The following is a 25,139-nucleotide window of genomic DNA, read 5'->3' as shown; positions in this document are numbered from 1 at the left end:
GTATATACACTCCAATGATCAGCTCTTAGCAGCCCATGTGAGTCACCTAACACATGTGGGAACCATCAGTTGGCAACTAGCATGAAATATCTCATAAGATTACAAAAATATGAGTAATCATTCATGACTTATTTACATGAAAACAAAATTACATATCCTTTATATCTAATCCATACAACAACGACCAAAAACACCTACAAACACTTTCATTCTTCAATTTTCTTCATCTAATTGAACTCTCTCAAGTTCTATCTTCAAGTTCTAAGTGTTCTTCATAAATTCCAAAAGTTCTAGTTTCATAAAATCAAGAATACTTTCAAGTTTGCTAGCTCACTTCCAATCTTGTAAGGTGATCATCCAACCTCAAGAAATCTTTGTTTCTTACAGTAGGTTATCATTCTAATACAAGGTAATAATCATATTCAAACTTTGGTTCAATTTCTATAACTATAACAATATTATTTCAAGTGATGATCTTACTTGAACTTGTTTTCGTGTCATGATTTTGCTTCAAGAACTTTGAGCCATCCAAGGATCCATTGAAGTTAGATCCATTTTTCTCTTTTCCAGTAGGTTCATCCAAGGAACTTAAGGTAGTAATGATGTTCATAACATCATTCGATTCATACATATAAAGCTATCTTATTCGAAGGTTTAAACTTGTAATCACTAGAACATAGTTTAGTTAATTCTAAACTTGTTCGCAAACAAAAGTTAATCCTTCTAACTTGACTTTTAAAATCAACTAAACACATGTTCTATATCTATATGATATGCTAACTTAATGATTTAAAACCTGGAAACACGAAAAACACCGTAAAACCGGATTTACGCCGTCGTAGTAACACCGCGGGCTGTTTTGGGTTAGTTAATTAAAAACTATGATAAACTTTGATTTAAAAGTTGTTATTCTGAGAAAATGATTTTTATTATGAACATGAAACTATATCCAAAAATTATGGTTAAACTCAAAGTGGAAGTATGTTTTCTAAAATGGTCATCTAGACGTCGTTCTTTCGACTGAAATGACTACCTTTACAAAAACGACTTGTAACTTATTTTTCCGACTAGAAACCTATACTTTTTTTGTTTAGATTCATAAAATAGAGTTCAATATGAAACCATAGCAATTTTATTCACTCAAAACGGATTTAAAATGAAGAAGTTATGGGTAAAACAAGATTGGATAATTTTTCTCATTTTAGCTACGTGAAAATTGGTAACAAATCTATTCCAACCATAACTTAATCAACTTGTATTATATATTATGTAATCTTGAGATACCATAGACACGTATACAATGTTTCGACCTATCATGTCGACACATCTATATATATTTCGGAACAACCATAGACACTCTATATGTGAATGTTGGAGTTAGCTATACAGGGTTGAGGTTGATTCCAAAATATATATAGTTTGAGTTGTGATCAATACTGAGATACGTATACACTGGGTCGTGGATTGATTCAAGATAATATTTATCGATTTATTTCTGTACATCTAACTGTGGACAACTAGTTGTAGGTTACTAACGAGGACAGCTGACTTAATAAACTTAAAACATCAAAATATATTAAAAGTGTTGTAAATATATTTTGAACATACTTTGATATATATGTATATATTGTTATAGGTTCGTGAATCAACCAGTGGCCAAGTCTTACTTCCCGACGAAGTAAAAATCTGTGAAAGTGAGTTATAGTCCCACTTTTAAAATCTAATATTTTTGGGATGAGAATACATGCAAGTTTTATAAATGATTTACAAAATAGACACAAGTACGTGAAACTACATTCTATGGTTGAATTATCGAAATCGAATATGCCCCTTTTTATTAAGTCTGGTAATCTAAGAATTAGGGAACAGACACCCTAATTGACGCGAATCCTAAAGATAGATCTATTGGGCCTAACAAACCCCATCCAAAGTACCGGATGCTTTAGTACTTCGAAATTTATGTCATATCCGAAGGGTGTCCCGGAATGATGGGGATATTCTTATATATGCATCTTGTTAATGTCGGTTACCAGGTGTTCACCATATGAATGATTTTTATCTCTATGTATGGGATGTGTATTGAAATATGAAATCTTGTGGTCTATTGTTACGATTTGATATATATAGGTTAAACCTATAACTCACCAACATTTTTGTTGACGTTTAAAGCATGTTTATTCTCAGGTGAATATTAAGAGCTTCCGCTGTTGCATACTAAAATAAGGACAAGATTTGGAGTCCATGTTTGTATGATATTGTGTAAAAACTGCATTCAAGAAACTGATTTCGATGTAACATATTTGTATTGTAAACCATTATGTAATGGTCGTGTGTAAACAGGATATTTTAGATTATCATTATTTGATAATCTACGTAAAGCTTATTAAACCTTTATTTATGAAATAAAGGTTATGGTTTGTTTTAAAAATGAATGCAGTCTTTGAAAAACGTCTCATATAGAGGTCAAAACCTCGCAACGAAATCAATTAATATGGAACGTTTTTAATCAATAAGAACGGGACATTTCAGTTGGTATCCGAGCGTTGGTCTTAGAGAACCAGAAAATTTGCATTAGTGTGTCTTATCGAGTTTGTTAGGATGCATTAGTGAGTCTGGACTTCGACCGTGTTTTCTTTAAAAATGATTGCTTAACATTTTTGTTGGAAACTATATATTTTTAACATATGAATATTATGTGATATATTAATCTCTTAACGTGTTTGATATTATGTGATAGATGTCTACCTCTAGAACAAGTCCCATTGACTCACCTAATAATAATGAAGAGTCAAATGTAAATTGGAATGATTTGTGGACTGATTCACAAGTTCCCGAAGAGGAACCGGAAGAAGAGTCGGAACCGAAAGAAGAATCGGAACCGGAAGAAGAATCGGAACCGGATGAAGAAATAGAACCGGTGGGGGAAATAATAAAACGGTTAAGTAAAAGAAAATCCTCAACCAACCGACCAAAGTTAATTATGGTCAATGGTGTTTCCGCCAAGGAAGCAAAATATTGGGAGGATTACCAATTCTCCGATGAATCGGATTCCGACGAGAATTCCGATGATGTTATAGAAATTACCCCAACTGAATTTAAAAAGGCAAAAGAAAATAATAAGGGAAAGGGCATAAAAATAGAGAAATCTAATTCCAACCCCGATGAACTTTATATGTATCGTCAACCCCCGAAGTCCTTAAGTTGTAACAATGACCCAGGAACCTCTAAACCACCAGGTTTTTCTAAACCAATGTGGATAACGATGGCTCATATTAGGGGAAAATCATATATCCCTAGAAACTTGGCAAAACGAACCAAAACCGAAGAAGAAGAAACAAGCGAGTCGGAATAAGATAGTTGTATTCATGTGGTGTAATATATGTAATATAGTGTGCTTATGCTTTATGATATATGTAAAAAAATTGCTTGTATTAATAAGTATTTTTTTTATGAATCTAACTCTTGTCTATTTTACAGTATAAAAACGCAAAATGGATAGACAACCCAATATTTTAAGAGACCTACCCGGAGACATGATTGATGAAATCTTGTCTAGAGTCGGTCAGAATTCCTCGGCACAACTATTTAAGGCGAGATCAGTTTGTAAGACATTCGAAGAACGTTCCAAGAATGTCTTGGTTTATAAGAGACTTTCGTTTGAAAGATGGGGGATATCACATTGGGAAACCCATAAGTTACGATGTGTTTACTTTGACGCATATATTGCGGGGAACCCAAATGCTATTTTACGCAACGGGTTAAGAAATTATTTTGACTCAATATATCCGAATATTGGACTTCGTGATTTAGAAAAAGCGGCTAACATGCAACATAAAGAAGCATGTTATGCTTACGGATTAGTAATGTTCGCTTCTCACCAAAGTGAGAACAAGAACATCGGGCTACAACTATTAAACAAAACGTTTCCACAAGTGACGGAGTCGGTAATTGGGGTAAGAAATGAGGTTTTTAGATTATTACGGGACTGTTGGACATTACGTAACCCTCGTCCCTTTGATGACGTTACAACACGCTGTCTTATCAACGGCCATAACGGTTATGTTGCACAAGACCAAGGATGGGAAGTAGTCCTAGTAAAACCAGAATGCATGACTTGTTTCTGGACGTATGAATTACGTGTCTTTATTGCCTTTGCCGAACGACTTGTGTACTAGCTAGAATTGTCTTCACAACTATCTTGTATCAAAGTTATTGTGTGCTATATTTCATGCTTTATGTAAAATAAGCGGTATTGTAAGTTTGTAAAATATTGTATAAAAGTTTGAACGCGAAATATTATTATAATCAGTTTTTCATATAGAATTGTAGTAGTTGAATTGTATATTAGCTACTAAGTATGAACTTAACGGGTAGGTACTACCCGAATTTAAACTTATAAAACGCTAATATGAAGAAAAAGCTTTTATAAATGAGTTCATATTATGCTACGAAATACTATTAACTACTCTTAATATTCTGTATGATTAACTTGTTCCATTTAACTATTTTGAAGGAAATGGCACCGACTACTCGACACACCGTGAATATGAATGAAGAGGAATTCCCAACTTTTCTAGCTTCAAACATAGCCGCAGTACAGGCTGCGCTACATACCAACAATAACCTTGGATCTAGCAGTACAGGAAATCGTGTAGGATGCACCTACAAAGAATTCACTGCCTGCAAACCTTTGGAATTTGATGGAACCGAAGGACCGATCGGATTGAAACGGTGGACCGAGAAGGTTGAATCGGTGTTTGCCATAAGTAAGTGTACTGAAGAGGACAAAGTGAAGTACGCTACGCATACCTTCACAGGTTCTGCGTTAACATGGTGGAATACCTATCTAGAGCAAGTGGGACAAGATGATGCGTACGCACTACCGTGGTCAGCATTCAAGCACTTGATGAACGAGAAGTACCGTCCCAGAACCGAGGTCAATAAGCTCAAGACAGAACTTAGAGGGTTACGAACCCAAGGATTTGATATTACCACGTACGAAAGACGATTCACAGAATTGTGCCTATTGTGTCCGGGAGCATTCGAAGATGAGGAAGAGAAGATCGACGCGTTTGTGAAAGGATTACCGGAAAGAATCCAAGAAGATATAAGTTCACACGAGCCCGCCTCCATACAACAGGCATGTAGAATGGCTCACAAACTAGTGAACCAGATTGAAGAAAGAATTAAAGAACAGACTGCTGAAGAGACCAATGTGAAGCAAGTCAAAAGAAAGTGGGAGGAAAACGGTGATAAGAATCACCAATACAACAGCAACAACAATTACAACAATAATCGCAACAATTATCCCAACAATCGCAACATCAATCGCAACTACAACAAACGGCCCAACAACAACAACAACAACAACAACAACAGCAACTACAACAATCATCCCAACAACAATAATAACCGCAACAACAACAACAATCAGAAGCAGCTATGCCAAAGGTGTGAAAAGAATCACTCGGGGTTCTGCACCAAATTTTGCAACAAGTGTAAAAGAAATGGTCATAGCGCGGTGAAGTGTGAGGTCTACGGACCAGGGGTTAATAGAACGAAAGGAACAAATGGTGTCGGAACGAGTAATGGCGGAGCAAGTAGTGTCGGAGCAAGTTATGCCAATGTAGTTTGTTATAAATGTGGAAAACCAGGCCACATTATTAGAAATTGCCCGAACCAGGAGAACACGAATGGACAAGGCCGTGGAAGAGTTTTCAATATTAATGCGGTAGAGGCACAGGAAGACCCGGAGCTTGTTACGGGTACGTTTCTTATTGACAATAAATCTGCTTACGTTTTATTTGATTCAGGTGCGGATAGAAGCTATATGAGTAGAGATTTTTTTTGCTAAATTAAGTTGTCCATTGACGCCTTTGGATAGTAAATTTTTACTCGAATTAGCAAATGGTAAATTAATTTCAGCAGATAATATATGTCGGAATCGAGAAATTAAACTGGTTAGCGAAACATTTAAGATTGATTTGATACCAGTAGAGTTAGGGAGTTTTGATGTGATAATCGGTATGGACTGGTTGAAAGAAGTGAAAGCGGAGATCGTTTGTTACAAAAATGCAATTCGCATTATACGAGAAAAAGGAAAACCCTTAATGGTGTACGGAGAAAAGGGCAACACGAAGCTACATCTTATTAGTAATTTGAAGGCACAAAAACTAATAAGAAAAGGTTGCTATGCTGTTCTAGCACACGTCGAGAAAGTACAAACTGAAGAAAAGAGCATCAATGATGTTTCCATTGCAAAAGAATTTCCCGATGTATTTCCGAAAGAATTACCGGGATTACCCCCACATCGATCCGTTGAATTTCAAATAGATCTTGTACCAGGAGCTGCACCAATAGCTCGTGCTCCTTACAGACTCGCACCCAGCGAGATGAAAGAACTGCAAAGCCAATTACAAGAACTTTTAGAGCGTGGTTTCATTCGACCAAGCACATCACCGTGGGGAGCTCCTGTTTTGTTTGTCAAGAAGAAAGATGGTACATTCAGGTTGTGTATCGACTACCGAGAGTTGAACAAACTTACCATCAAGAACCGCTACCCACTACCGAGAATCGACGACTTATTTGATCAACTACAAGGCTCGTCTGTTTATTCAAAGATTGACTTACGTTCCGGGTATCATCAAATGCGGGTGAAAGAAGATGATATTCCAAAGACTGCTTTCAGAACACGTTACGGTCATTACGAGTTTATGGTCATGCCGTTTGGTTTAACTAATGCACCAGCTGTGTTCATGGACCTTATGAACCGAGTGTGTGGACCATACCTTGACAAGTTTGTCATTGTTTTCATTGATGACATACTTATTTACTCAAAGAATGACCAAGAACACGGTGAACATTTGAGAACGGTGTTAGAAGTATTGAGGAAGGAAGAATTGTACGCTAAGTTTTCAAAGTGTGCATTTTGGTTGGAAGAAGTTCAATTCCTCGGTCACATAGTGAACAAAGAAGGTATTAAGGTGGATCCGGCAAAGATAGAAACTGTTGAAAAGTGGGAAACCCCGAAAACTCCGAAACACATACGCCAGTTTTTAGGACTAGCTGGTTACTACAGAAGGTTCATCCAAGACTTTTCCAGAATAGCAAAACCCTTGACTGCATTAACGCATAAAGGGAAGAAATTTGAATGGAATGATGAACAAGAGAAAGCGTTTCAGTTATTGAAGAAAAAGCTAACTACGGCACCTATATTGTCATTGCCTGAAGGGAATGATGATTTTGTAATTTATTGTGACGCATCAAAGCAAGGTCTCGGTTGTGTATTAATGCAACGAACGAAGGTGATTGCTTATGCGTCTAGACAATTGAAGATTCACGAACAAAATTATACGACGCATGATTTGGAATTAGGCGCGGTTGTTTTTGCATTAAAGACTTGGAGGCACTACTTATATGGGGTCAAAAGTATTATATATACCGACCACAAAAGTCTTCAACACATATTTAATCAGAAACAACTGAATATGAGGCAGCGTAGGTGGATTGAATTATTGAATGATTACGATTTTGAGATTCGTTACCACCCGGGGAAGGCAAATGTGGTAGCCGATGCCTTGAGCAGGAAGGATAGAGAACCCATTCGAGTAAAATCTATGAATATAATGATTCATAATAACATTACTACTCAAATAAAGGAGGCGCAACAAGGAGTTTTAAAAGAGGGAAATTTAAAGGATGAAATACCCAAAGGATCGGAGAAGCATCTTAATATTCGGGAAGACGGAACCCGGTATAGGGCTGAAAGGATTTGGGTACCAAAATTTGGAGATATGAGAGAAATGGTACTTAGAGAAGCTCATAAAACCAGATACTCAATACATCCTGGAACGGGGAAGATGTACAAGGATCTCAAGAAATATTTTTGGTGGCCGGGTATGAAAGCCGATGTTGCTAAATACGTAGGAGAATGTTTGACGTGTTCTAAGGTCAAAGCTGAGCATCAGAAACCATCAGGTCTACTTCAACAACCCGAAATCCCGGAATGGAAATGGGAAAACATTACCATGGATTTCATCACTAAATTGCCAAGGACTGCAAGTGGTTTTGATACTATTTGGGTAATAGTTGATCATCTCACCAAATCAGCACACTTCCTACCAATAAGAGAAGATGACAAGATGGAGAAGTTAGCACGACTGTATTTGAAGGAAGTCATCTCCAGACATGGAATACCAATCTCTATTATCTCTGATAGGGATGGCAGATTTATTTCAAGATTCTGGCAGACATTACAGCAAGCATTAGGAACTCGTCTAGACATGAGTACTGCCTATCATCCACAAACTGATGGGCAGAGCGAAAGGACGATACAAACGCTTGAAGACATGCTACGAGCATGTGTTATTGATTTCGGAAACAGTTGGGATCGACATCTACCGTTAGCAGAATTTTCCTACAACAACAGCTACCATTCAAGCATTGAGATGGCGCCGTTTGAAGCACTTTATGGTAGAAAGTGCAGGTCTCCGATTTGTTGGAGTGAAGTGGGGGATAGACAGATTACGGGTCCGGAGATTATACAAGAAACTACCGAGAAGATCATCCAAATTCAACAACGGTTGAAAACCGCCCAAAGTCGACAAAAGAGCTACGCTGACATTAAAAGAAAAGATATAGAATTTGAAATTGGAGAGATGGTCATGCTTAAAGTTGCACCTTGGAAAGGCGTTGTTCGATTTGGTAAACGAGGGAAATTAAATCCAAGGTATATTGGACCATTCAAGATTATTGATCGTGTCGGACCAGTAGCTTACCGACTTGAGTTACCTCAACAACTCGCGGCTGTACATAACACTTTCCACGTCTCGAATTTGAAGAAATGTTTTGCTAAAGAAGATCTCACTATTCCGTTAGATGAAATCCAAATCAACGAAAAACTCCAATTCATCGAAGAACCCGTCGAAATAATGGATCGTGAGGTTAAAAGACTTAAGCAAAACAAGATACCAATTGTTAAGGTTCGATGGAATGCTCGTAGAGGACCCGAGTTCACCTGGGAGCGTGAAGATCAGATGAAGAAGAAATACCCGCATCTATTTCCAGAAGATTCGTCAACACCTTCAACAGCTTAAAATTTCGGGACGAAATTTATTTAACGGGTAGGTACTGTAGTGACCCGAACTTTTCCATGTTTATATATATTAATTGAGATTGATGTTTACATGATTAAATGTTTCCAACATGTTAAGCAATCAAACTTGTTAAGACTTGATTAATTGAAATAGGTTTCATATAGACAATTGACCACCCAAGTTGACCGGTGATTCACGAACGTTAAAACTTGTAAAAAAACTATATGATGACATATATATGATTTTGAAACGAGACATATATGTAACGTTTATCGTTGTAACGACATTTAATGTATATATATCATATTAAGAGATATTCGTACATCATAATATCATGATAATATAATAATTTAAAATCTCTTTTGTTATTATAAACATTGGGTTAACAACATTTAACAAGATCGTTAACCTAAAGGTTTCAAAACAACACTTACATGTAACGACTAACGATGACTTAACGACTCAGTTAAAATGTATATACATGTAGTGTTTTAATATGTATTTATACACTTTTGAAAGACTTCAATACACTTATCAAAATACTTCTACTTAACAAAAATGCTTACAATTACATTCTCGTTCAGTTTCATCAACAATTCTACTCGTATGCACCCGTATTCGTACTCGTACAATACACAGCTTTTAGATGTATGTACTATTGGTATATACACTCCAATGATCAGCTCTTAGCAGCCCATGTGAGTCACCTAACACATGTGGGAACCATCATTTGGCAACTAGCATGAAATATCTCATAAGATTACAAAAATATGAGTAATCATTCATGACTTATTTACATGAAAACAAAATTACATATCCTTTATATCTAATCCATACACCAACGACCAAAAACACCTACAAACACTTTCATTCTTCAATTTTCTTCATCTAATTGAACTCTCTCAAGTTCTATCTTCAAGTTCTAAGTGTTCTTCATAAATTCCAAAAGTTCTAGTTTCATAAAATCAAGAATACTTTCAAGTTTGCTAGCTCACTTCCAATCTTGTAAGGTGATCATCCAACCTCAAGAAATCTTTGTTTCTTACAGTAGGTTATCATTCTAATACAAGGTAATAATCATATTCAAACTTTGGTTCAATTTCTATAACTATAACAATATTATTTCAAGTGATGATCTTACTTGAACTTGTTTTCGTGTCATGATATTGCTTCAAGAACTTTGAGCCATCCAAGGATCCATTGAAGTTAGATCCATTTTTCTCTTTTCCAGTAGGTTCATCCAAGGAACTTAAGGTAGTAATGATGTTCATAACATCATTCGATTCATACATATAAAGCTATCTTATTCGAAGGTTTAAACTTGTAATCACTAGAACATAGTTTAGTTAATTCTAAACTTGTTCGCAAACAAAAGTTAATCCTTCTAACTTGACTTTTAAAATCAACTAAACACATGTTCTATATCTATATGATATGCTAACTTAATGATTTAAAACCTGGAAACACGAAAAACACCGTAAAACCGGATTTACGCCGTCGTAGTAACACCGCGGGCTGTTTTGGGTTAGTTAATTAAAAACTATGATAAACTTTGATTTAAAAGTTGTTATTCTGAGAAAATGATTTTTATTATGAACATGAAACTATATCCAAAAATTATGGTTAAACTCAAAGTGGAAGTATGTTTTCTAAAATGGTCATCTAGACGTCGTTCTTTCGACTGAAATGACTACCTTTACAAAAACGACTTGTAACTTATTTTTCCGACTAGAAACCTATACTTTTTTTGTTTAGATTCATAAAATAGAGTTCAATATGAAACCATAGCAATTTGATTCACTCAAAACGGATTTAAAATGAAGAAGTTATGGGTAAAACAAGATTGGATAATTTTTCTCATTTTAGCTACGTGAAAATTGGTAACAAATCTATTCCAACCATAACTTAATCAACTTGTATTATATATTATGTAATCTTGAGATACCATAGACACGTATACAATGTTTCGACCTATCATGTCGACACATCTATATATATTTCGGAACAACCATAGACACTCTATATGTGAATGTTGGAGTTAGCTCTACAGGGTTGAGGTTGATTCCAAAATATATATAGTTTGAGTTGTGATCAATACTGAGATACGTATACACTGGGTCGTGGATTGATTCAAGATAATATTTATCGATTTATTTCTGTACATCTAACTGTGGACAACTAGTTGTAGGTTACTAACGAGGACAGCTGACTTAATAAACTTAAAACATCAAAATATATTAAAAGTGTTGTAAATATATTTTGAACATACTTTGATATATATGTATATATTGTTATAGGTTCGTGAATCAACCAGTGGCCAAGTCTTACTTCCCGACGAAGTAAAAATCTGTGAAAGTGAGTTATAGTCCCACTTTTAAAATCTAATATTTTTGGGATGAGAATACATGCAAGTTTTATAAATGATTTACAAAATAGACACAAGTACGTGAAACTACATTCTATGGTTGAATTATCGAAATCGAATATGCCCCTTTTTATTAAGTCTGGTAATCTAAGAATTAGGGAACAGACACCCTAATTGACGCGAATCCTAAAGATAGATCTATTGGGCCTAACAAACCCCATCCAAAGTACCGGATGCTTTAGTACTTCGAAATTTATGTCATATCCGAAGGGTGTCCCGGAATGATGGGGATATTCTTATATATGCATCTTGTTAATGTCGGTTACCAGGTGTTCACCATATGAATGATTTTTATCTCTATGTATGGGATGTGTATTGAAATATGAAATCTTGTGGTCTATTGTTACGATTTGATATATATAGGTTAAACCTATAACTCACCAACATTTTTGTTGACGTTTAAAGCATGTTTATTCTCAGGTGAATATTAAGAGCTTCCGCTGTTGCATACTAAAATAAGGACAAGATTTGGAGTCCATGTTTGTATGATATTGTGTAAAAACTGCATTCAAGAAACTGATTTCGATGTAACATATTTGTATTGTAAACTATTATGTAATGGTCGTGTGTAAACAGGATATTTTAGATTATCATTATTTGATAATCTACGTAAAGCTTATTAAACCTTTATTTATGAAATAAAGGTTATGGTTTGTTTTAAAAATGAATGCAGTCTTTGAAAAACGTCTCATATAGAGGTCAAAACCTCGCAACGAAATCAATTAATATGGAACGTTTTTAATCAATAAGAACGGGACATTTCATAATAGAGATTGGTATTCCATGTCTGGAGATGACTTCCTTCAAATACAGTCGTGCTAACTTCTCCATCTTGTCATCTTCTCTTATTGGCAAGAAGTGTGCTGATTTGGTGAGACGGTCAACTATTACCCAAATAGTATCAAAACCACTTGCAGTCCTTGGCAATTTAGTGATGAAATCTATGGTAATGTTTTCCCATTTCCATTCCGGGATCTCGGGTTGTTGAAGTAGACCTGATGGTTTCTGATGCTCAGCTTTGACCTTAGAACACGTCAAACATTCTCCTACGTATTTAGCAACATCGACTTTCATACCCGGCCACCAAAAATGTTTTTTTTGAGATCCTTGTACATCTTCCCCGTTCCAGGATGTATTGAGTATCTGGTTTTATGAGCTTCTCTAAGTACCATTTCTCTCATATCTCCAAATTTTGGTACCCAAATCCTTTCAGCCCTATACCGGGTTCAGTCTTCCTGAATATTAAGATGCTTCTCCGATCCTTTGGGTATTTCATCCTTTAAATTTCCCTCTTTTAAAACTCCTTGTTGCGCCTCCTTTATTTGAGTAGTAAGGTTATTATGAATCATTATATTCATAGATTTTACTCGAATGGGTTCTCTGTCCTTCCTGCTCAAGGCATCGGCTACCACATTTGCCTTCCCCGGGTGGTAACGAATCTCAAAGTCGTAATCATTCAACAATTCAATCCACCTACGCTGCCTCATATTCAGTTGTTTCTGATTAAATATGTGTTGAAGACTTTTGTGGTCAGTATATATAATACTTTTGACCCCATATAAGTAGTGCCTCCAAGTCTTTAATGCAAAAACAACCGCTCCTAATTCCAAATCATGCGTCGTATAATTTTGTTCGTGAATCTTCAATTGTCTAGACGCATAAGCAATCACCTTCGTTCGTTGCATTAATACACAACCGAGACCTTGCTTTGATGCGTCACAATAAATCACAAAATCATCATTCCCTTCAGGCAATGACAATATAGGTGCCGTAGTTAGCTTTTTCTTCAATAACTGAAGCGCTTTCTCTTGTTCATCATTCCATTCAAATTTCTTCCCTTTATGCGTTAATGCAGTCAAGGGTTTTGCTATTCTGGAAAAGTCTTGGATGAACCTTCTGTAGTAACCAGCTAGTCCTAAAAACTGGCGTATGTGTTTCGGAGTTTTCGGGGTTTCCCAATTTTCAACAGTTTCTATCTTTGCCGGATCCACCTTAATACCTTCTTTGTTCACTATGTGACCGAGGAATTGAACTTCTTCCAACCAAAATGCACACTTTGAAAACTTAGCGTACAATTCTTCCTTCCTCAATACTTTTAACACCTTTCTCAAATGTTCACCGTGTTCTTGGTCATTCTTTGAGTAAATAAGTATGTCATCAATGAAAACAATGACAAACTTGTCAAGGTATGGTCCACACACTCGGTTCATAAGGTCCATGAACACAGCTGGTGCATTAGTTAAACCAAACGGCATGACCATAAACTCGTAATGACCGTAACGTGTTCTGAAAGCAGTCTTTGGAATATCATCTTCTTTCACCCGCATTTGATGATACCTGGAACGTAAGTCAATCTTTGAATAAACAGACGAGCCTTGTAGTTGATCAAATAAGTCGTCGATTCTCGGTAGTGGGTAGCGGTTCTTGATGGTAAGTTTGTTCAACTCTCGGTAGTCGATACACAACCTGAATGTACCATCTTTCTTCTTGACAAACAAAACAGGAGCTCCCCACGGTGATGTGCTTGGTCGAATGAAACCACGCTCTAAAAGTTCTTGTAATTGGCTTTGCAGTTCTTTCATCTCGCTGGGTGCGAGTCTGTAAGGAGCACGAGCTATTGGTGCAGCTCCTGGTACAAGATCTATTTGAAATTCAACGGATCGATGTGGGGTAATCCCGGTAATTCTTTCGGAAATACATCGGGAAATTCTTTTACAATGGGAACATCATTGATGCTCTTTTCTTCAGTTTGTACTTTCTCGACGTGTGCTAGAACAGCATAGCAACCTTTTCTTATTAGTTTTTGTGCCTTCAAATTACTAATAAGATGTAGCTTCGTGTTGCCCTTTTCTCCGTACACCATTAAGGGTTTTCCTTTTTCTCGTATAATGCGAATTGCATTTTTGTAACAAACGATCTCTGCTTTCACTTCTTTCAACCAGTCCATACCGATTATCACATCAAAACTCCCTAACTCTACTGGTATCAAATCAATCTTAAATGTTTCGCTAACCAGTTTAATTTCTCGATTCCGACATATATTATCTGCTGAAATTAATTTACCATTTGCTAATTCGAGTAAAAATTTACTATCCAAAGGCGTCAATGGACAACTTAATTTAGCACAAAAATCTCTACTCATATAGCTTCTATCCGCACCCGAATCAAATAAAACATAAGCAGATTTATTGTCAATAAGAAACATACCCGTAACAAGCTCCGGGTCTTCCTGTGCCTCTGTCGCATTAATATTGAAAACTCTTTCGCGGCCTTGTCCATTCGTGTTCTCCTGGTTCGGGCAATTTCTAATAATGTGGCCCGGTTTTCCACATTTATAACAAACTACATTGGCATAACTTGCTCCGACACTACTTGCTCCGCCATTACTCGTTCCGACACCATTTGTTCCTTTCATTCTATTAACCCCTGGTCCGTAGACCTCACACTTCGCCGCGCTATGACCATTTCTTTTACACTTGTTGCAAAATTTGGTGCAGAACCCCGAGTGATACTTTTCACACCTTTGGCATAGCTGCTTCTGATTGTTGTTGTTGTTGCGGTTATTATTGTTGTTGGGATGATTGTTGTAGTTACTGCTGTTGTTGTTGTTGTTGTTGTTGTTGTTGTTGGGCCGTTTGTTGTAGTTGCGATTGATGTTGCGATTGTTGGGATAATTGTTGCGATTATTGTTGTAATTGCTGTTGTTGTTGTATTGGTGATTCTTATCACCGTTTTCCTCCCACTTTCTTTTGACTTGCTTCACATTGGCCTCTTCAGCAGTCTGTTCTTTAATTCTTTCTTCAATCTGGTTCACTAGTTTGTGAGCCATTCTACATGCCTGTTGTATGGAGGCGGGCTCGTGTGAACTTATATCTTCTTGGATTCTCTCCGGTAATCCTTTCACAAACGCGTCGATTTTCTCTTCCTCATCTTCGAATGCTCCCGGACACAATAGGCACAATTCTGTGAATCGTTTTTCGTACGTGGTAATATCAAATCCTTGGGTTCGTAACCCTCTAAGTTCTGTCTTGAGCTTATTGACCTCGGTTCTGGGACGGTACTTCTCGTTCATCAAGTGCTTGAATGCTGACCACGGTAGTGCGTACGCATCGTCTTGTCCCACTTGCTCTAGATAGGTATTCACCATGTTAACGCAGAACCTGTGAAGGTATGCGTAGCGTACTTCACTTTGTCCTCTTCAGTACACTTACTTATGGCAAACACCGATTCGACCTTCTCGGTCCACCGTTTCAATCCGATCGGTCCTTCGGTTCCATCAAATTCCAAAGGTTTGCAGGCAGTGAATTCTTTATTGGTGCATCCTACACGATTTCCTGTACTGCTAGATCCAAGGTTATTGTTGGTATGTAGCGCAGCCTGTACTGCGGCTATGTTTGAAGCTAGAAAAGTACGGAATTCCTCTTCATTCATATTCACGGTGTGTCGAGTAGTCGGTGCCATTTCCTTCAAAATAGTCAAATGGAACAAGTTAATCATACAGAATATTAAGAGTAGTTAATAGTATTTCGTAGCATAATATGAACTCATTTATAAAAGCTTTTTCTTCATATTAGCATTTTATAAGTTTAAATTCGGGTAGTACCTACCCGTTAAGTTCATACTTAGTAGCTAATATACAATTCAACTACTACAATTCTATATGAAAAACTGATTATACTAATATTTCGCGTTCAAACTTTTATACAATATTTTACAAACTTACAATACCGCTTATTTTACATAAAGCATGAAATATAGCACACAATAACTTTGATACAAGATAGTTGTGAAGATAATTCTAGCTAGTACACAAGTCGTTCAGCAAAGGCAATAAAGACACGTAATTCATACGTCCAGAAACAAGTCATGCATTCTGGTTTTACTAGGACTACTTCACATCCTTGGTCTTGTGGAACATAACCGTTATGGCCGTTGATAAGACAGCGTGTTGTAACGTTGTCAAAGGGACGAGGGTTACGTAATGTCCAACAGTCCCTTAACAATCTAAAAACCTCATTTCTTACCCCAATTACCGACTCCGTCACTTGTGGAAACGTTTTGTTTAATAGTTGTAGCCCGATGTTCTTGTTCTCACTTTGGTGAGAAGCGAACATTACTAATCCGTAAGCATAACATGCTTCTTTATGTTGCATGTTAGCCGCTTTTTCTAAATCACGAAGTCCAATATTCGGATATATTGAGTCAAAATAATTTCTTAACCCATTGCGTAAAATAGCATTTGGGTTCCCCGCAATATATGTGTCAAAGTAAACACATCGTAACTTATGGATTTCCCAATGTGATATCCCCCATCTTTCGAACGAAAGCCTTTTATAAACCAAGGCATTCTTGGAACGTTCTTCGAATGTCTTACAAACTGATCTCGCCTTAAATAGTTGTGCTGAAGAATTCTGACCGACTCTAGACAAGATTTCATCAATCATGTCTCCGGGTAGGTCTCTTAAAATATTGGGTTGTCTATCCATTTTGTGTTTTTATACTGTAAAATAGACAAGAGTTAGATTCATAAAAAAAATACTTATTAATACAAGCAATTTTTACATATAACATAAAGCATAAGCACACTATATTACATATATTACACCACACGAATACAACTATCTTATTCCGACTCGCTTGTTTCTTCTTCTTCGATTTTGGTTCGTTTTGCCAAGTTTCTAGGGATATATGATGTTCCCCTAATACGAGCCGTAATTTTCCACATTGGTTTAGAAAAACCTGGTGGTTTAGAGGTTCCCGGGTCATTGTTACAACTTAAGGACTTCGGGGGTTGACGATACATATAAAGTTCATCGGGGTTAGAATTAGATTTCTCTATTTTTATGCCCTTTCCCTTATTATTTTCTTTTGCCTTTTTAAATTCAGTTGGGGTAATTTCTATAACATCATCGGAATTCTCGTCGGAATCCGATTCATCGGAGAATTGGTAATCCTCCCAATATTTTGCTTCTTTGGCGGAAACACCATTGACCATAATTAACCTTGGTTGGTTGGTTGAGGATTCTCTTTTACTTACTTAAATGTTATAGGTTCGTGAATCAACCAGTGGCCAAGTCTTACTTCCCGACGAAGTAAAAATCTGTGAAAGTGAGTTATAGTCCCACTTTTAAAATCTAATATTTTTGGGATGAGAATACATGCAGGTTTTATAAATGATGTTTCGTTGCGAGGTTTTGACCTCTATATGAGACATTTTTCAAAGACTGCATTCATTTTTAAAACAAACCATAACCTTTATTTCATAGATAAAGGTTTTAAAAAGCTTTACGTAGATTATCAAATAATGATAATCTAAAATATCCTGTTTACACACGACCATTACATAATGGTTTACAATACAAATATGTTACAACAAAATAAGTTTCTTGAATGCAGTTTTTACACAATATCATACAAGCATGGACTCCAAATCTCGTCCTTATTTAAGTATGCGACAGCGGAAGCTCTTAATAATCACCTGAGAATAAACATGCTTAAAACGTCAACAAAAATGTTGGTGAGTTATAGGTTTAACCTATATATATCAAATCATAATAATAGACCACAAGATTTCATATTTCAATACACATCCCATACATAGAGATAAAAATCATTCAAATGGTGAACACCTGGTAACCGACATTAACAAGATGCATATATAAGAATATCCCCATCATTCCGGGACACCCTTCGGATATGATATAAATTTCGAAGTACTAAAGCATCCGGTACTTTGGATGGGGTTTGTTAGGCCCAATAGATCTATCTTTAGGATTCGCGTCAATTAGGGTGTCTGTTCCCTAATTCTTAGATTACCAGACTTTAATAAAAAGGGGCATATTCGATTTTGATAATTCAACCATAGAATGTAGTTTCACGTACTTGTGTCTATTTTGTAAATCATTTATAAAACCTGCATATATTCTCATCCCAAAAATATTAGATTTTAAAAGTGGGACTATAACTCACTTTCACAGATTTTTACTTCGTCGAGAAGTAAGACTTGGCCACTGGTTGATTCACGAACCTATAACAATATATACATATATATCAAAGTATGTTCAAAATATATTTACAACACTTTTAATATATTTTGATGTTTTAAGTTTATTAAGTCAGCTGTCCTCGTTAGTAACCTACAACTAGTTGTCCACAGTTAGATGTACAGAAATAAATCAATAAATATTATCTTGAATCAATCCACGACCCAGTGTATACGTATCTCAGTATTGATCACAACTCAAACTATATATATTTTGGAATCAACCTCAACCCTGTATAGCTAACTCCAACATTCACATATAGAGTGTCTATGGTTGTTCCGAAATATATATAGATGTGTCGACATGATAGGTCGAAACATTGTATACGTGTCTATGGTATCTCAAGATTTCATAATATACAATACAAGTTGATTAAGTTTTGGTTGGAATAGATTTGTTACCAATTTTCACGTAGCTAAAATGAGAAAAATTATCCAAACTTGTTTTACCCATAACTCCTTCATTTTAAATCCGTTTTGAGTGAATCAAATTGCTATGGTTTCATATTGAACTCTATTTTATGAATCCAAACAGAAAAGTATAGGTTTATAGTCGGAAAAATAAGTTACAAGTCGTTTTTGTAAAGGTAGTCATTTCAGTCGAAAGAACGACGTCTAGATGACCATTTTAGAAAACATACTTCCACTTTGAGTTTAACCATAATTTTTGGATATAGTTTCATGTTCATAATAAAAATCATTTTCTCAGAATAACAACTTTAAAATCAAAGTTTATCATAGTTTTTAATTAACTAACCCAAAACAGCCCGCGGTGTTACTACGACGGCGTAAATCCGGTTTTACGGTGTTTTTCGTGTTTCCAGGTTTTAAATCATTAAGTTAGCATATCATATAGATATAGAACATGTGTTTAGTTGATTTTAAAAGTCAAGTTAGAAGGATTAACTTTTGTTTGCGAACAAGTTTAGAATTAACTAAACTATGTTCTAGTGATTACAAGTTTAAACCTTCGAATAAGATAGCTTTAAATGTATGAATCGAATGATGTTATGAACATCATTACTACCTTAAGTTCCTTGGATAAACCTAATGGAAAAGAGAAAAATGGATTTAGCTTCAACGGATCCTTGGATGGCTCGAAGTTCTTGAAGCAGAATAATGACACGAAAACAAGTTCAAGTAAGATCATCACTTGAAATAAGATTGTTATAGTTATAGAGATTGAACCAAAGTTTGAATATGATTATTACCTTGTATTAGAATGATAATCTACTGTAAGAAACAAAGATTTCTTGAGATTGGATGATCACCTTACAAGATTGGAAGTGAGCTAGCAAACTTGAAAGTATTCTTGATTTTATGTAACTAGAACTTGTAAAATATATGAAGAACACTTAGAACTTGAAGATAGAACTTGAGAGAGATCAATTAGATGAAGAAAATTGAAGAATTAAAGTGTTTGTATGTGTTTTTGGTCGTTGGTGTATGGATTAGATATAAAGGATATGTAATTTTGTTTTCATGTAAATAAGTCATGAATGATTACTCATATTTTTGTAATTTTATGAGATATTTCATGCTAGGTGCCAAATGATGGTTCCCACATGTGTTAGGTGACTCACATGGGCTACTAAGAGCTGATCATTGGAGTGTATATACCAATAGTACATACATCTAAAAGCTGTGTATTGTACGAGTACGAATACGGGTGCATACGAGTAGAATTGTTGATGAAACTGAACGAGGATGTAATTGTAAGCATTTTTGTTAAGTAGAAGTATTTTGATAAGTGTCTTGAAGTCTTTAAAAAGTGTATGAATACATATTAAAACACTACATGTATATACATTTTAACTGAGTCGTTAAGTCATCGTTAGTCGTTACATGTAAATGTTGTTTTGAAACCTTTAGGTTAAAGATCTTGTTGAATGTTGTTAACCCATTGTTTATTATAACAAATGAGATGTTAAATTGTTATATTATCATGATATTATGATATATAATATATCTTAGTATGATGTATATACAGTTAAATGTCGTTACAACCATAATCGTTACATATATGTCTCGTTTCGAAATCATTAAGTTAGTAGTCTTATTTTTACATATGTATTTCATTGTTAATACACTTAATAATATATTTACTTATCATTTAACCTAATTAACCAAGTGTATCAATATCTTAATATGATTCATATGTACCTAGTAAGACGTTGTTATAACGATAATCGTTGTATATATCGTTTTCGAGTTTCTTAAATTAATAGTCTCATTTTTATGTATATAACTCATTGTTAAAATACCTAATGAGATACATACTTATAATAAAAACATGTTAACTATATATATAACCATATATATGTCATCGTATAGTTTTTACAAGTTTTAACGTTCGTGAATCACCGGTCAACTTGGGTGGTCAATTGTCTATATGAAACATATTTCAATTAATCAAGTCTTAACAAGTTTGATTGCTTAACACATTGGAAACATTTAATCATATAAATATCAATCTCAATTAATATATATATATAAACATGGAAAAGTTCGGGTCACTACAGTACCTACCCGTTAAATAAATTTCGTCCCGAAATTTTAAGCTGTTGAAGGTGTTGACGAATCTTCTGGAAATAGATGCGGGTATTTCTTCTTCATCTGATCTTCACGCTCCCTGGTGAACTCGGGTCCTCTACGAGCATTTCATCGAACCTTAACAATTGGTATCTTGTTTTGCTTAAGTCTTTTAACCTCACTATCCATTATTTCGACGGGTTCTTCAATGAATTGAAGTTTTTCGTTGATTTGGATTTCATCTAACGGAATAGTGAGATCTTCTTTAGCAAAACATTTCTTCAAATTCGAGACGTGGAAAGTGTTATGTACAGCCGCGAGTTGTTGAGGTAACTCAAGTCGGTAAGCTACTGGTCCGACACGATCAATAATCTTGAATGGTCCAATATACCTTGGATTTAATTTCCCTCGTTCACCAAATCGAACAACGCCTTTCCAAGGTGCAACTTTAAGCATGACCATCTCTCCAATTTCAAATTCTATATCTTTTCTTTAAATGTCAGCGTAGCTCTTTTGTCGACTTTAGGCGGTTTTCAACCGTTGTTGAATTTGGATGATCTTCTCGGTAGTTTCTTGTATAATCTCCGGACCCGTAATCTGTCTATCCCCCACTTCACTCCAACAAATCGGAGACCTGCACTTTCTACCATAAAGTGCTTCAAACGGCGCCATCTCAATGCTTGAATGGTAGCTATTGTTGTAGGAAAATTCTGCTAACGGTAGATGTCGATCCCCAACTGTTTCCGAAATCAATAACACATGCTCGTAGCATGTCTTCAAGCGTTTGTATCGTCCTTTTGCTCTGCCCATCAGTTTGTGGATGATAGGCAGTACTCATGTCTAGACGAGTTCCTAATGCTTGCTGTAATGTCTACCAGAATCTTGAAATAAATCTGCCATCCCTATCAGAGATAATAGAGATTGGTATTCCATGTCTGGAGACGACTTCCTTTAAATACAGTCGTGCTAACTTCTCCATCTTATCATCTTTTCTTATTGGTAGGAAGTGTGCTGATTTGGTGAGACGATCAACTATTACCCAAATAGTATCAAAACCACTTGCAGTCCTTGGCAATTTAGTGATGAAATCCATGGTAATGTTTTCCCATTTCCATTCCGGGATTTCGGGTTGTTGAAGTAGACCTGATGGTTTCTGATGCTCAGCTTTGACCTTAGAACACGTCAAACATTCTCCTACGTATTTAGCAACATCGGCTTTCATACCCGGCCACCAAAAATGTTTTTTTTGAGATCCTTGTACATCTTCCCCGTTCCAGGATGTATTGAGTATCTGGTTTTATGAGCTTCTCTAAGTACCATTTCTCTCATATCTCCAAATTTTGGTACCCAAATCCTTTCAGCCCTATACCGGGTTCAGTCTTCCTGAATATTAAGATGCTTCTCCGATCCTTTGGGTATTTCATCCTTTAAATTTCCCTCTTTTAAAACTCCTTGTTGCGCCTCCTTTATTTGAGTAGTAAGGTTATTATGAATCATTATATTCATAGATTTTACTCGAATGGGTTCTCTGTCCTTCCTGTTCAAGGCATCGGCTACCACATTTGCCTTCCCCGGGTGGTAACGAATCTCAAAGTCGTAATCATTCAACAATTCAATCCACCTACGCTGCCTCATATTCAGTTGTTTCTGATTAAATATGTGTTGAAGACTTTTGTGGTCGGTATATATAATACTTTTGACCCCATATAAGTAGTGCCTCCAAGTCTTTAATGCAAAAACAACCGCTCCTAATTCCAAATCATGCGTCGTATAATTTTGTTCGTGAATCTTCAATTGTCTAGACGCATAAGCAATCACCTTCGTTCGTTGCATTAATACACAACCGAGACCTTGCTTTGATGCGTCACAATAAATCACAAAATTATCATTCCCTTCAGGCACATATATATAGTTAACATGTTTTTATTATAAGTATGTATCTCATTAGGTATTTTAACAATGAGTTATATACATAAAAATGAGACTATTAATTTAAGAAACTCGAAAACGATATATATAACGATTATCGTTATAACAACGTCTTACTAGGTACATATGAATCATATTAAGATATTGATACACTTGGTTAATTATGTTAAATGATAAGTAAATATATTATTAAGTATATTAACAATGAAATACATATGTAAAAATAAGGCTACTAACTTAATGATTTCGAAACGAGACATATATGTAACGATTATCGTTGTAACGACATTTAACTGTATATACATCATACTAAGATATATTATATATCATAATATCATGATAATATAATAATTTAACATCTCATTTGTTATAATAAACAATGGGTTAACAACATTCAACAAGATCGTTAACCTAAAGGTTTCAAAACAACATTTACATGTAACGACTAACGATGACTTAACGACTCAGTTAAAATGTATATACATGTAGTGTTTTAATATGTATTCATACACTTTTGAAAGACTTCAAGACACTTATCAAAATACTTCTACTTAACAAAAATGCTCACAATTACATCCTCGTTCAGTTTCATCAACAATTCTACTCGTATGCACCCGTATTCGTACTCGTACAATACACAGCTTTTAGATGTATGTACTATTGGTATATACACTCCAATGATCAGCTCTTAGCAGCCCATGTGAGTCACCTAACACATGTGGGAACCATCATTTGGCAACTAGCATGAAATATCTCATAAAATTACAAAAATATGAGTAATCATTCATGACTTATTTACATGAAAACAAAATTACATATCCTTTATATCTAATCCATACACCAACGACCAAAAACACCTACAAACACTTACATTCTTCAATTTTCTTCATCTAATTGATCTCTCTCAAGTTCTATCTTCAAGTTCTAAGTGTTCTTCATAAATTTCAAAAGTTCTAGTTTCATAAAATCAAGAATACTTTCAAGTTTGCTAGCTCACTTCCAATCTTGTAAGGTGATCATCCAACCTCAAGAAATCTTTGTTTCTTATAGTAGGTTATCATTCTAATACAAGGTAATAATCATATTCAAACTTTGGTTCAATTTCTATAACTATAACAATCTTATTTCAAGTGATGATCTTACTTGAACTTGTTTTCGTGTCATGATTCTGCGTCAAGAACTTCGAGCCATCCAAGGATCCGTTGAAGCTAGATCCATTTTTCTCTTTTCCAGTAGGTTTATCCAAGGAACTTAAGGTAGTAATGATGTTCATAACATCATTCGATTCATACATATAAAGCTATCTTATTCGAAGGTTTAAACTTGTAATCACTAGAACATAGTTTAGTTAATTCTAAACTTGTTCGCAAACAAAAGTTAATCCTTCTAACTTGATTTTTAAAATCAACTAAACACATGTTCTATATCTATATTATATACTAACTTAATGATTTAAAACCTGGAAACTTTAAAAACACCGTAAAACCGGATTTACGCCGTCGTAGTAACACCGCGGGCTGTTTTGGGTTAGTTAATTAAAAACTATGATAAACTTTGATTTAAAAGTTACTATTCTGAGAAAATAATTTTTATTATGAACATGAAACTATATCCAAAAATTATGGTTAAACTCAAAGTGGAAGTATGTTTTCTAAAATGATCATCTAGACGTCGTTCTTTCGACTGAAATGACTACCTTTACAAAAACGACTTGTAACTTATTTTTCCGACTATAAACCTATACTTTTTCTGTTTAGATTCATAAAATAGAGTTCAATATGAAACCATAGCAATTTGATTCACTCAAAACGGATTTAAAATGAAGGAGTTATGGGTAAAACAAGATTGGATAATTTTTCTCATTTTAGCTACGTGAAAATTGGTAACAAATCTATTCCAACCAAAACTTAATCAACTTGTATTGTATATTATGAAATCTTGAGATACCATAGACACGTATACAATGTTTCGACCTATCATGTCGACACATCTATATATATTTCGGAACAACCATAGACACTCTATATGTGAATGTTGGAGTTAGCTATACAGGGTTGAGGTTGATTCCAAAATATATATAGTTTGAGTTGTGATCAATACTGAGATACGTATACAC

The sequence above is a fragment of the Rutidosis leptorrhynchoides genome, chromosome 5 (assembly GCF_046630445.1).
Source record: "Rutidosis leptorrhynchoides isolate AG116_Rl617_1_P2 chromosome 5, CSIRO_AGI_Rlap_v1, whole genome shotgun sequence".
NCBI classification, from domain to species: domain Eukaryota; kingdom Viridiplantae; phylum Streptophyta; class Magnoliopsida; order Asterales; family Asteraceae; genus Rutidosis; species Rutidosis leptorrhynchoides.
This window is presented reverse-complemented; position numbering follows the sequence as displayed.